We start from the raw sequence: 14,763 nt of genomic DNA on the forward strand, positions 1-14,763 counted from the left end.
TCTCACTGTGTGTCATCATGATAATGGGAATTTCTCAGTTCTTTTCCTCTGATTGCAGGAGAATGCAACCCTTGGGAAATTGGGAAAGAAAACCCAAAGAACAGGAGGAGACTCTCCTTACATGTCTCTCAAACATGATGTGAAGAGGACGCTATGATAATCCAACTTTGGGGGATGAGTATAATGAAGTCCCCTCATGATAGAGATCCTAAGGAAAGTTGGTACATCTCCCATGGTTACTTTTTCACAAAATTGTGTCCCATGCATTTGTTGGCTTTTGCTGGATAGTTTTTGCACCTTTTTGTTCTATTAATGCTTTTCTTCATTATTCTTGTTTGTTGTGCATGTTTGAGGATCCTGATGAGTTGGTCAACTGTTCTGCCAGCCTGTTGCAACAAAGAACTTCCAGGAGCACTAGTCACAGATGGCTTCATCAGTCTCCATCCAATTCTTCAAGGGTAAGATCCTGTGCTTTCACCAAGTAAAGGACAATTTTCAACTTCTTCTTCTTTGGCCTCCTTGTCTCGAGAGACAATGGGTAAGCACCTAGAGGTGGTCAGTGGTTTGTGGAGCAGCGCCTGAAGTGGCTATCAAGGCCAACTCTAGAGTTACAGGCTCTTCCACAGGTGCTGCAGATAAAATTGGTTGTCGGGGCTGTTACACAGTTGGCTCCCCTTGCGTTTCTGTCTTTTTTCCTGCCAACTGCTAAGTCTCTTCGACATACCTCTCTTTAGCCCCGCCTTTATGGCTGTCCGCTAGCTCTGGTGATCGCTGGCAACTGACTCCCACGACTTGTGGTCAATGTCGCAGGACTTCATGTCACATTTGCAGACTTCGTTAAAGCCGGTGGGCCTGATACCGTGACGAGCTCGCTGTACAATGCGTCCTTGAGGGTCCTGCCATCTTCCATGAGGCTCACATGGCCAAGCCATCTCAAGCGCCGCTGGCTCAGTAGGGCATATATGCCGGGGATGTTGGCCGCCTTGAGGACTTCTGCGTTGGAGATATGGTCCTGCCACCTGATGCCAAGGATCCTCCAGAGACAGCGAAGATGGAATGCGTTGAGACGTTGCTCTTGGCTGACATTCGTTGTCCAGGCCTTGCTGCCGTACAGCAAGGTACTGAGGACACAGGCTTGAAACACTCGGACTTTTGTGTTCTATGTCAGTGCACCATTTTCCCACACCCTCTTGGCCAGTCTGGACATAGCAGCAGATGTCTTTCCCATGCGCTTGTTGATTTCTGCATCGAGAGACAGGTTACTGGTGATAGTTGAGCCTAGGTAGGTGAACTCTCGAACCACTTCCACAGCGTGGTCGCCGATATTGATGGATGGAGCATTTCTGACGTCCTGTCCCATGATGGTCGTTTTCTTGAGGTTGATGGTTAGGCCAAATTTGTTGCAGGCAGCTGCAATCCTCTGTCTCTGCAGACACTCTTCAGTGTGAGATGTTAATGCAGCATCGTCAGCAAAGAGGAGTTCCCTGATGATGACTTTCCGTACTTTGGTCTTCGCTCTAAGACAGACAAGGTTGAACAACCTGCCATCTGATCTTGTGTGGAGGAAAATTCCTTCTTCTGAAGACTTGAACGCATGTGAGAGCAGCGGTGAGAAGAAGATCCCAAATAGTGTAGGTGCGAGAACACAGCCCTGTTTCATGCCACTCAGGATAGGAAAGGGGTCTGATGAGGCGCCGCTATGCTGAATTGTGTCTTTCATATTGTCATGGAATGAGGTGATGATACTTAGTAGCTTTGGTGGACATCCGATCTTTGCTAGTAGTCCGAAGAGACCACGTCAGCTGACGAGGTCAAAGGCTTTGGTGAGATCTATGAAAGCAACGTAGAGGGGCATCTGTTGTTCGCAGCATTTCTCCTATAGCTGGCGATGGGAGAACAGCATGTCAATGGTGGATCTCTCTGCTCGAAAGCCACACTGTGCCTCAGGGTAGACACGCTCAGCCAGCTTCTGGAGTCTGTTTAAAACGACTCGAGCGAAGACTTTCCCCACTATGCTGAGCAGGGAGATTCCACAGTAGTTGTTGCAGTCACCGCGGTCACCCTTGTTCTTATGAGGGTGATGTTATTGGCTTCGTGCATGTCCTGTGGTACTGCTCCCTCATCCCAGCACAGGCAAAGCAGTTCATGGAGTGCTGAGAGTATAGCAGGCTTGGCACACTTGATTATTTCAGGGGTAATGCTATGCTTTCCAGGGGCTTTTCCACTGGCTAGAGAATCGATGGCATTACTGAGCTCCGATTTTGTTGGCTGTTCGTCCAGCTCATCCATGACTGGCAGAGACTGGGCTGCATTGAGGGCGGTATCAGTGACAACATTTTCCCTGGAGTACATTTCTAGGTAGTGCTCCACCCAGCGGTCCATTTGCTTGTGTTGGTCAGTGATCATGTCCCCTGATTTAGACTTGAGGGGGACGATCTTCTTGATGGTTGGCCCAAAAGCTCTCTTAATGCCGTCATACATTTCTCTGATGTTTCCAGTGTCGGAGGCCAGCTGAATACGACTGCATAGGTGTTGCCAGTAGTCGTTTGTACAGCGCCTGGCTGTTCTTTGTGCGGGGCTTCTGGTGGCTTTAAATGCTACAGATGTTAACTCGCTGAGAGCTTTCTTGTAGTTCAGCAGTGCAGTGCACTTAGCGGTTATGACAGGTTCCATCTCTTCAGAATGAGATTGAAACCAATCTGCATTCTGCTTCTCACGTTTGCCAAAGGTGGTCATTGCTGAGTTATAGATGGCGTCTCTGATGTGGGCCCACTTGGTCTCTGCATCCCCTGCAGGAGTGTTTTGAAGGGCTTTTTCAAGTGAATTAAGAAACTTGTGACAGCTGTGGGTAAGAAATTCTGTTAGTGTTGATGCGTGGGCGGCCCTTCTGCTTGGAGTGATTTAGATTCTTTGGTTTCAGTCTAACTTTGCTGCACACCAGGGAGTGGTCGGTGTCGCAGTCCACACTGTGGAAGCTGTGTATGATTTGGACACTAATTATAGAGGCTCGACTTGTGACAATGAGGTCCAGCTGGTGCCAACGATGTGATCTTGGGTGTCTCCATGAAATCTGGTGACAGGGTTTAGTATGAAAGAACGAGTTGGTGATACAGAGGTTGTGATAGGTACACAACTCCAGCAGTCTCTGTCCATTCTCATTCATCCTTCCAACGCCATAGCGCCCAAGGCAGGAGGCCCATGAGTCATGGTAGGCCCCAACCCTGGCATTAAAGTCTCCCAGCAGGAACAGATGTTCGGTATTGGGGATGCTACTAATGACATTATGGAGTTCCTCGTAGAACTGGTCTTTAACTTCAGGTGGGGAGCAGAGTGTTGGAGCATAGATGCTGAGTAGGTGTACTGGACCAGAGGCGGTGAGCAGTCAGATGGACAGTATGCGTTCCGAGCAATTTGTATGTGGCTCTATCATGCTGAGCAAAGAGTTAACTTAATGGTTAGAAAATGCTGCACTTCTGTGCCCCTGCATTTCCAAAATGCTCTCCTGACAGGCATGGAGCAAAACGTTGGAAAATGATGTATCATTACTATATCAGTGTGAAAATCAATATATAATTTCCTCTGTTACCAACAAAATATTTTTCAATTCTTTGTACCATAACCCATTAATTGTCTGAATGTCTGGCTGTTTTCCTGTTTAAATTTGCAATGTGTCTGTTTGTGGTGATTGGCTTCTTGAAATAAAAATAGTTCAGAACTATTTGCACAACTGTGTAAGATTTGCACGGATTATTCGGGCATTACTGCACAATGAGTTAGATTAACAGACTTGGAACTATGTAGGAAGAAAAAGCTCAGTTCCAATGGGCTCCATTTTCCTGGGGATAGGATAACTGCTCCAGATAGTAAGGGTATTAAACGAAGAGCCCGAAAGAGCTATTGTTTCTATTCCAGCAGTGTCCTTAAGATTGTGAAAGGGTTTGATCGGGTAGATATAGAGAAAACATTTCCACTTGTGGGGCAATCAAAACTAGGGGTGATAAATATAAGATAGACACTAATATATCCAGTCAGGAATTTCAGGAGAATCTTCTTTACCTAGAGGGTAGTTAGAATGTTGAACTTGCGACCACAAGAAGTAGTTGAGGTGAATAGCATAGAAGCATTTAAGGGGAAGCTAGATAAGTACATGAGAGAGAAAGGAATAGAAGGTTATGCTGATAAAGTTGGATGAAGTAGGGCAGGTGGAGGTTCACGTGGAGCATGAACACTGACACCACCCTATTGGGCTAAATGGCCTGCTTCTGTGTTGTAAATTCTCTGGGAAGGTCAAACAACACAGTGAAATGAAGCTCCAAAGTTACAAAGCAAAGAGATCTAAAAATTACAAAGCTCCTTACAACATGGCCTTCATTTTTTGAATAGGCGCTTTACAACTTTCCAGACTCAAAATTGAATTCAAATAACTTCAGATCGTAACCACTACTCTCATTTTTTTTTGGACTGTAAGCGTTGGTAATGTTTCTGCTGTTTCCTCTTAAAACTCCTCTAGGTGCATATTTTGTTTCCTCACTTGTCCCATTACCTAACCCCTTTTGCCTTGCACCATCATTCCTTTTGTCATTTAATCTCTCTCTCCTGCCCTCCACCCTATCACAGACCTTCCCTTCAGTTCTTTACAACCTCTCACCCATTTCCCTGCCACTGCACTTACTTAAAACCTGTTACACATCTTTAACTTCTCCCAGTCCTGATGAAACATCATTGAACTGAAAGGTTGGGCTGGATTTTCGAAGGGCCGAGAGGGTCAGGACCAGATTTGGACATGATTTGAAAATCACAGTCTCAGTGGTTGTCTCTGGAACCTGATGCCTCTAGCACAGTCTGCAACTTTCAATGTGAGGTCAGTGGTGGGGTGGTGTGGGGAGGGGGGTGGTGGTGAAGAGGGAACAGGGAAGCTGCTCACTTCCAATTAAAGGCACATTAAGCTCTTGGAAGAGCTTGTTAAGGCAGGGGTGGGTGGGGGTGTGGGTGGTGGGGTCGGGGTTTGCTCCGCACTGTAATTTTCAATGGCGATTCCAGGGAGCCTGACCAGTTTGGTGCATGATAGTGCATAGATGTTGGGCTCGCAGTGAGCAAACTTTAGATGAAATGATTTGGGCCCTTGGGGATCTTAGAACATAAGAACTTAAGAACAAGGAGCAGGAGTAGGCAATACAGCCCCTCGAGCCTGCTCCGCCATTCAATACGATCATGGCTGATCTCATCTTGGCCTCAACTCCACTTTCCAGCCCGTTCTCCATAACCCTTCAACCCATTACTAATTAAAAATCTGTCTATCTCCTCCTTAAATTTACTCAATGTCCCGGCATCCACCGCACTCTGGGGTAGTGAATTCCACAGACTCACAACACTTTGAGAGAAGCAATTTCTCCTCATCTCTGTTTTAAGTACAGGTCTCTGGCACAGAGTCTGTCCCTGTTGCTCAGAAGGGAAAGGGGAAGAGGAGCAGAGTATTAGTCATTGGGGACTCCATAGTTAGGGGAACAGATAGGAGGTTCTGTGGGAACGAGAGAGACTCACGGTTGGTATGTTGCCTCCCAGGTGCCAGGGTTCGTGATGTCTCGGATCGTGTTTTTGGGATCCTTAAGGGGGAGGGGGAGCAGCCCCAAGTCGTGGTCCACATAGGCACCAATGGCATAGGTAGGAAGAGAGATGGGGATTTAAGACAGAAATTCAGGGAGCTAGGGTGGAAGCTTAGAGCGAGAACAAACAGAGTTGTTATCTCTGGGTTGTTGCCCGTGCCACGTGATAGCGAAGCGAGGAATAGGGAGAGAGAGGAGTTGAACACGTGGCTGCAGGGATGGTGCAGGAGGGAGGGTTTTGGTTTCCTGGATAATTGGGGCTCTTTCTGGGGTAGGTGGGACTTCTACAAACAGGATGGTCTTCACCTGAACCAGAGGGGTACCAATATCCTGGGGGGGGAGATTTGCTAGTACTCTTCGGGGGGGTTTAAACTAATTCAGCAGGGGAATGGGAACCTAAATTGTAGTGCCAGTGTACAGGATGTTGAGAGTAGTGAGGTCAGGGATAAGGTTACAAGGACGCAAGAGGGCACTGGCAAGCAAGAACCTGGTTTAAAGTGTGTCTACTTCAACGCCAGGAGCATCCGGAATAAGGTGGGTGAGCTTGCAGCATGGGTTGGTACCTGGGATCTCGATGTAGTGGCCATTTCGGAGACATGGGTAGAGCAGGGGCAGGAATGGATGTTGCAGGTTCCAGGATTTAGATGTTTCAGTAAGAACAGAGAAGATGGTAAAAGAGGGGGGGGTGTGGCATTGTTAATCAAGGAGAGTATTACAGCGACAGAAAGGACGTTTGAGGACTCGTCTACGGAGGTAGTATGGGCCGAGGTTAGAAACAGGAGAGGTGAGGTCACCCTGTTGGGAGTCTTTTATAGACCTCCAAATAGTTCGAGAGATGTAGAGGAAAGGATAGCGAAGATGATTCTCGACAGGGGCGAGAGTAACAGGGTAGTTGTTATGGGGGACTTTAACTTTCCAAATATCGACTGGAAATACTATAGTTCGAGTACTTTAGATGGGTCTGTTTTTGTCCAGTGTGTGCAGGAGGGTTTTCTGACACAGTATGTAGACAGGCCAACCAGGGGCGATGCCACATTGGATTTGGTACTGGGTAATGAACCCGGCCAGGTGTTAGATTTAGATGTAGGTGAGCACTTTGGTGATAGTGATCACAATTCGGTTAGGTTTACCTTAGCGATGGGCAGGGACAGGTATATACCGCAGGGCAAAAATTATAGCTGGGGGAAAGGAAATTATGATGCGATTAGGCAAGATTTAGGATGCGTAGGATGGGGAAGGAAACTGCAGGGGATGGGAACAATCGAAATGTGGAGCTTATTCAAGGAGCAGCTACTGCGTGTCCTTGATAAGTATGTACCTGTGAGGCAGGGAGGAAGTTGTCGAGCGAGGGAGCCGTGGTTTACTAAAGAAGTTGAAGCGCTTGTCAAGAGGAAGAAGAAGGCTTATGTTAGGATGAGACGTGAAGGCTCAGTTAGGGCGCTTGAGAGTTACAAGCTAGCCAGGAAGGAACTAAAGGGAGAGCTAAGAAGAGCAAGGAGAGAACACGAGAAGTCATTGGCGGATAGGATCAAGGAAAACCCTAAGGCTTTCTATAGGTATATCAGGAACAAAAGAATGACTAGAGTTAGATTAGGGCCAATCAAGGATAGTAGTGGGAAGTTGTGTGTGGAATCAGAGGAGATAGGGGAAGCGTTAAATGAATATTTTGCGTCAGTATTTACAGTAGAGAAAGAAAATGTTGTCGAGGAGAATACTGAGATTCAGGCTACTAGGCTAGATGGGATTGAGGTTCACAAGGAGGAGGTGTTATCAATTTTGGAAAGTGTGAAAATAGATAAGTCCCCTGGGCCAGATGGGATTTATCCTAGGATTCTCTGGGAAGCGAGGGAGGAGATTGCAGAGCCTTTGTCCTTGATCCTTATGTCGTCATTGTCGACAGGAATAGTGCCGGAAGACTGGAGGATAGCAAATGTTGTCCCCTTGTTCAAGAAGGGGAGTAGAGACAGCCCTGGTAATTATAGACCTATGAGCCTTACTTCGGTTGTGGGTAAAATGTTGGAAAAGGTTATAAGAGACAGGATTTATAATCATCTTGAAAAGAATAAGTTCATTAGCGATAGTCAGCACGGTTTTGTGACGGGTAGTTCGTGCCTCACAAACCTTATTGAGTTTTTCGAGAAGGTGACCAAACAGGTGGATGAGGGTAAAGCAGTAGATGTGGTGTATATGGATTTCAGTAAGGCGTTTGATAAGGTTCCCCATGGTAGGCTATTGCAGAAAATACAGAAGTATGGGGTTGAAGGTGATTTAGAGCTTTGGATCAGAAATTGGCTAGCTGAAAGAAGACAGAGGGTGGTGGTTGATAGCAAATGTTCATCCTGGAGTTTAGTTACTAGTGGTGTACCGCAAGGATCTGTTTTGGGGCCACTGCTGTTTGTCATTTTTATAAATGACCTGGAAGAGGGTGTAGAAGGGTGGGTTAGTAAATTTGTGGATGACACGAAGGTCGGTGGAGTTGTGGATAGTGCCGAAGGATGTTGTAGGGTACAGAGGGACATAGATAAGCTGCAGAGCTGGGCTGAGAGATGGCAAATGGAGTTTAATGCGGAAAAGTGCGAGGTGATTCACTTTGGAAGGAGTAACAGGAATGCAGAGTACTGGGCTAATGGGAAGATTCTTGGTAGTGTAGATGAACAGAGAGATCTTGGTGTCCAGGTGCATAAATTCCTGAAGGTTGCTACCCAGGTTAATAGGGCTGATAAGAAGGCATATGGTGTGTTAGCTTTTATTAGTAGGGGGATCGAGTTTCGGAGCCACGAGATCATGCTGCAGCTGTACAAAACTCTGGTGAGACCGCACCTGGAGTATTGTGTGCAGTTCTGGTCACCGCATTATAGGAAGGATGTGGAAGCTATGGAAAGGGTGCAGAGGAGATTTACTAGGATGTTGCCTGGTATGGAGGGAAGGTCTTACGAGGAAAGGCTGAGGGACTTGAGGTTGTTTTCGTTGGAGAGAAGGAGGAGGAGAGGTGACTTAATAGAGACATATAAGATAATCAGAGGGTTAGATAGGGTGGATAGTGAGCGTCTTTTTCCTCGGATGGTGATGGCAAACACGAGGGGACATAGCTTTAAGTTGAGGGGTGATAGATATAGGACAGATGTCAGAGGTAGTTTCTTTACTCAGAGAGTAGTAGGGGCGTGGAACGCCCTGCCTGCAACAGTAGTAGTCTCGCCAACTTTAAGGGCATTTAAGTGGTCATTGGATAGACATATGGATGAAAATGGAATAGTGTAGGTCAGATGGTTTCACAGGTCGGCACAACATCGAGGGCCGAAGGGCCTGTACTGCGCTGTAATGTTCTAATTCTAAAGTCAGCTACCCCTTATCCTAAAACTATGATCTCTCATTCTAGATTGCCCCACAACAGGAAACATCCTCTCTACGTCTACTTTGTTATTCCCCTTAATCATCTTATATACCTCAATTAGATCTCCTCTCATTCTTCTAAACTCTAGGGAGTAAAGGCCTAAACTGCTCAATCTCTCTTCATAAGGCAAACCCCTCATCCGGGAATCAATCTAGTGAACCTCCTCTGAACTGCCTCCAATGCAACTACATCCCTCCTCAAGTAAGGGGACCAAAACTGTATGCAATACTCCAGGTGCGGTCTCACTAATGCCTTGTACAGTTGCAGCAACACTTCCCTACTTTTATACTCTATTCCTTTAGCAATAAATGCCAAAATTCCATTTGCTTTCCTTATTACCTGCTGCACCTGCATAATAGTTTTCTGCGATTCATGCACGAGGACACCCAGATTCCTCTGCACCAAAGCACTCTGAGGTTTCTCTCCATTTCGATAATAATTTGCCTTTCTATTCTTCCGATCAAAATAGATAACCTCACACTTATCCACATTAAACTCCATCTGCCAAATTTTGGCCCATTCACCTAACCTATCCATATCCATTTGTAAATGTCTTATTTCTTTATTGCAACTTACTATCCCACCTATTTTAGTGTCATTTGCAAATTTGGCTATTGTACCTTCTATCCCTGCATCCAAGTCATTAATATAGATTGTAAATAGTTGGGGCCCAAGGACCGAACCCTGTGGCACCCCACTAGTTACATCTTGCCAACAAGAAAAAGACCCATTTATCCCGACTCTCTGGTTTCTGTTGGTTAGCCAATCCTCTTTGCAAGCTAATAAATTGCCCCTAACCCCATGTGATCTTACCTTGTATATTAACCTTTTGTGCGGCACCTTATCAAATGCCTCTGGAAGTCCAGATATACAACATCTACAGGATCCTCATTATCCACTTTGCTTGTTAAATCTTGCACCGGGTCAAGTGCAGGACTTTTAAAAAATATTTTGTATGTGCAGCTGCACCTCTTTATTTTGCTGGCCCTCCAAGGAGCCTGCTGCTCTCATCAGCAAGGCAGTGGGAGGCCCCTATCATGGCTGTCGCCTGACTTTGCCGCTCACGCTCTGCAGGCAGCTCCTGCCTCCTGCAGATACTCGGTGCCACTAATTGGGCACCGAGCTTGCCTTCCGCCTGATTAGGGTGTTAACATTTAAAGATCACGTCACGTTTGTGTGATGCAGCTGAGGTGCGGGGTTGGGACCCGGAAATCATCTGGGTGTCGGGTTCCCAACTCTGTTTTGAAAATTCAGCCCGTTGACTGTTTCTCTCTCCACAGACGCTGCCTGGCCTGCTGAGTATTTCCAGCGTTTTCTGTTTTTGTTTCAGATTTTCAGCCTCCGCAGTATTTTGCTTTGGCAGCGATGGTGTTTGCGATATTGTTTTTGGTTTCCTGCTGACTACGAAGGGTGGTACTGCTGACCAGAATAGTGGATTTTTACATTTAGTTACAGGCCTGACCAAAGAGGAAGGAGATACTGTCCACTGACAACTGAAGGTAGTTCATCAGAGAGCCAATAGTCAGTGGACTCACGTGATCAAGACAGATGTGACATTTATTGCCGCAGTGAAGAGGAAACACTCGGGGCTTTTGAAAACTCACCAGGCCAGGGAACAAAACACACATTCTACTAAATAACAGTGTAAGTACAACCACAGACAGCCTTGATTTATACAATGTAAGCAATAATTCAGCTCTTCATTTGCACCTTCCGCAAAAGGAGGGAAGAAGAAGATAAAAGTCCACCAAAGTATCCAAAGTGCTTGAAGAATTAGGAATAAATTGGCAGGACTATAGCTGTACACTGCAACTGACAACCCTGAGCTGAGATACCACACAGTGATGTGGTTGAATCCTAAGGATGGTTCTGAATTTCATGTATCTCAATATATGTTGTTTAGAAAGGCTAGGGAAGGTAGGAGATGAAGTTTTTTGTTAAATTAACCATTCTGGGGATATGGGTGTCACTAGCAAGGCCAGCTTTTATTGCCCATCCCTAATTGTCCTTGAGAAGGTGGTAGCGAGCTGCCTTCTTGAACTGCTGCTGTCCATGTGATGAGGGTACTCTCACAGTGCTGCTCCGTTGGAGTTCCAGGATATTGGCTCAACAACCATGAAGGAACAGTGATATCTTTCCAAATTGGAATAATGCGTGAGTTGGAGGTGATGGAGTTCCCATGCACCTGCTGCCCTTGTCCATTAAGGTGGTGGAGGCTGTGGATTTGGGAAGTACTGTTCAAGAAGCTTTGGCAAGTTGCAGCATGGCATCCTATAGTACATACTGCAGCCATGATACACCAAAGGGGGACAGAGTGGAAGTTTGTTGTGGTGCCAATCAAGTGGACTGCTTTGTTCTGGATGGTGTTGAGCTTCTTGAATGTTATTGCTGCTGCACCCAACCAGGCAAGTGGAGAGTATTCCAAGACACTCTTGACTTGAGCCTTGTAGGTGGTGGACAGGCTTTGAGGAGTTAGGAGGTGAGCCACAAGCTGCAAAATGCCCAACCTTTGATCTGCTCTTGTAGCCACAACAATAATGTGCTGTTCTACAGGCAGAGTGGAATGGATTTTTTGACTGGCACATGTGAGGGTCCTAAGCCCATCCATGTTGTCAGTTCGCCCTCTGGCACAAAATTCCAGGAGGCGGCCTCCTAATTGGACACCTTCGCACTCACCATCCTATTAAAGGTGGCAGGTGGGCTGCCGTTGATGCAGGCCCAATCAGAGGGCCCACAGCGATGTCAGGCTGGCTGCCCCACTGGGAGAGGTGTGCGCTACCGAGGCAGGCAAGCGTGGGGGCACCTCAGTGTGAGGTGCCCTCGGCTGCCTGCATTGAAGTTATAAATTAAAAGGCCTGAAGCTGGTACGGCCATCAGGGTGGAGGGAAAACCCCTCTGCAGGACTATTTATGGGCAGGGCTGTGGCCTTTCATTCCCATCATTGTGGCATGGATATGGCGCCCTGGCCTGCCACTGGGAGGCCACCTTGATTGAGCTGGTGGCTTCCACACATGGCGAGGGCCCACTCTGATGTAAGTAAAATAGGTCGCTGGTGCAAAATGGCTTCTAAGGGGGGGCATCAATTGGACTAATTGTTTGTCCTTCTCCGTGGAATGGGCAGCCGAACCCGGTTCCCAGCCCGCTCCTGAGAAAGTCGCCTGGAAGTGGGAATGCTTCGGGGAGCTGTTCTGTCATGGCTTCCCGTTATTTTCCCGCATTCCCCCACCTGACCATCTCCAACCATATCTCCATGAGGCTGGGAAATCCCAGCCCAGTGTGTGCCCTCAATATCAGGCAAACAGAGTCCTGGACAAACCCAGCACTGAGCAGCTATTAATGTGTTCTGGTGATTTTGTTCTTGTCACAATCCTCTTCCCATTGGAAAATGGGGCAATAGAGTGGCAATTTTTATGAGAAAAGCAATAAAAGTAGTGAAGCAGGAGGATATCATAAGTGAGGGAAACACACTTGGTGATTTTGAAGGCAGTAGGTATTGGGCAGGTGGTGGCGGAGTGATCCCGACTGCCCAGTATAACTGATAAGAGGTCTGGGCCATTTTCGCAGAAATGGCGAGATGCCATCATGTTCTGAGCACTGACAGGCAGCTTTACAGTTTTTGGAAGAGGGGGGGGAAGGTGAAAAATTCCAGACAGCCCATTTGTTTAATCTGTGCCAGCAACACAGCAGTAATGCCAAGTTGGGAGGGTTGGGTGGGGGTTGGTGGGTGAGGGCAGGGCAGGGCAGGGGGGAATTAACAGACAGGTAAGTGAATGTTTGGGAAGCATTTTAGGGAGGCACAGGAGGATTAATCATGCTCATTGTGCTGCCAAAGCATCTTCCCCAAACCATTACATAAGGACATAAGAAATAGGAATAGCAGTAGGCCATATGGTCCCTCGAGCCTGTTCTGTTATTCAATACGATGATGGCTGATCTACCTTAACTTTACTGTCCCACCCTATCCCTATATCCCTTTATTCCTTTATGTCAAAAAATCTATCAATCTCAATCTTGAATATACTCAATGACTGAGCAAACATGGTCCTCTGGGGTAGATCATTCCAAAGATGATTTCAATATTTTCCTCATGTACTGCAGCCATCTCTATAAAGGACATTGTTTTGACTGCTTTCCATTTGGGGTCAATGAGTGGGGCTTAAACTTTGGGAACACAATGCGCTGGGGTTCTGTCTATGTCATAGAGCTGCATTTTGCACGGGTCCAACGAGGTTCCCGTCTGTTTTTGGGCAGACCATTGGTTGCCTTTTTGAGGCCTGCTTAAACCTAGCAGGTATACATTATGTGGCTTTGGTCACTCTATTGCCTTTTTCCCATTAGAAAATGGGGCAATAGAGAGACAAAAGTGCCCCCATGGGCTCCAACTGGAGCTTGTCAGAAATTCCAGATGGCTTCTCGGTCTGTGTAATGATCCGTCTATTCACGAGAGGGAAATGTATCTGCAGCTGTGTAATTAAATCGCTATGGTAAGCAAAGAGAGGAAGGTAGAGGATATGGGAGGTTTCACTTAACCACTTAAAGTGGACAAACAAGGGACAGGCACAAGAGGGGGGAGGCCCGAAAGAGCATGTATTGATGCAATCAGTGATGCATTCTCAATTCAGCATGCAAGCACTAGTCCTAGATGGGATAATATCTTTGATTTAGTGTTCAGTGATGAGCCACAATTGATAAGTGTTCTAGAGGTGAGGGAGTGCCTTGCTTTGTTGGGCCATTTCACTGTAAGACTTAAGATTTGGGCTGTGATAAGTTTAGGGGTACTAAAATTCTGCTGTCACTTTTCCAAAAGGCTGGGCTTGAGGATATCGAGTGAGACCTAATAGCATTTCAATGGGAGAGGAAACTGGCTGAGGATTATTGCAAAGTGCAAAGAAAAGGAATACCCTTTCCAAAAATATGTTGAAAGTCTTGCATATCCCTATGAGAAGGAGAAGATTGAATGATAAGAAAAAGGCATAATGATTTCATGGGGAGTTTGTATGACAACTTGTATTGAAGAAGAATTATTCAAAGGCTGCTAAGAGGAGCAAGAGTCTTAGAAAAGGTTATAAAGAGTAGTCAGCATTAACAAACAGAAGAAGTAGGCATGCTAAAATGAATCCACAAAGGAAAATAGTTAAATATAGCCAAAATAACAGGAAACTTTTATAAAAGCAAAATACTGCAGATGCCGGAAACCTGAAATAAAAACAGTGCTGGAAATACTCAGCAGGTCTGGCAGCGTCTGTAGAGTGAGAAACAGAATTAATGGCCAGGATTTTACGTTGGGTGGATGGGAGCTGGCCACCGACTGAAAAGTCGGTGGCAAACCCACTTCCGCCTCGCCTGGGGATCCGTTACGTATTTTACGGGTCCCCAGGCTTTAATTGTTCCGGGGCAGGACTTTCACCCACTTGAGGGAGGAAATCCCGCCTCATTGAGCTGCCAGCCAATCAGCGGGCTGGCAGGTCTTAGGCCCAGCAGCGCCACTGGGCGTGGTGGCCACTGCTGGGACTGCAGCCCAGCCGACCGCAGAGGAAGACATGGAGCCAGGAGTTAAGGTAAGTTTTGGTTGCCTTGCCGGGGGTAATCGGTCGGGCCCCAGTGAGGCAAGGGTGGCCGATTGGGGGGAAGGGGTGGGGGGGTGCGTGTTGGGTGTTGGGGATGGTTGGGGTAGCGGGGGCAGCCCTCCATCAAGTACCCAGTGCTCGATGAGCAGGGCCCGCCAGGACGATCAGCAGCTGCCTGGTTTTCCCAGGCAGCTTTTCCTGG

At 46.9% G+C, this 14,763-nt stretch overlaps 1 long non-coding RNA gene across 4 annotated transcripts in view; it reads left to right on the forward strand.

Annotated features, from left to right (window-relative positions):
- Nucleotides 1-14,763, forward strand: part of LOC137370191 (uncharacterized) — a 190,620-nt gene that overhangs the window by 161,939 nt on the left and 13,918 nt on the right. For 2 of the 4 annotated variants that reach the window (XR_010975104.1, XR_010975103.1), the window contains exons 5-6: nucleotides 59-458; nucleotides 10,444-10,638. This is a non-coding gene — a long non-coding RNA (uncharacterized lncRNA). Of the gene's footprint in view, nucleotides 1-58; nucleotides 3,685-10,443; nucleotides 10,639-14,763 lie in introns of those variants that run through there. The other 2 variants (XR_010975105.1, XR_010975102.1) reach the window with 1 other exon arrangement.

Source organism: Heterodontus francisci, chromosome 5, assembly GCF_036365525.1.
Source record: "Heterodontus francisci isolate sHetFra1 chromosome 5, sHetFra1.hap1, whole genome shotgun sequence".
NCBI classification, from domain to species: Eukaryota; Metazoa; Chordata; class Chondrichthyes; order Heterodontiformes; family Heterodontidae; genus Heterodontus; species Heterodontus francisci.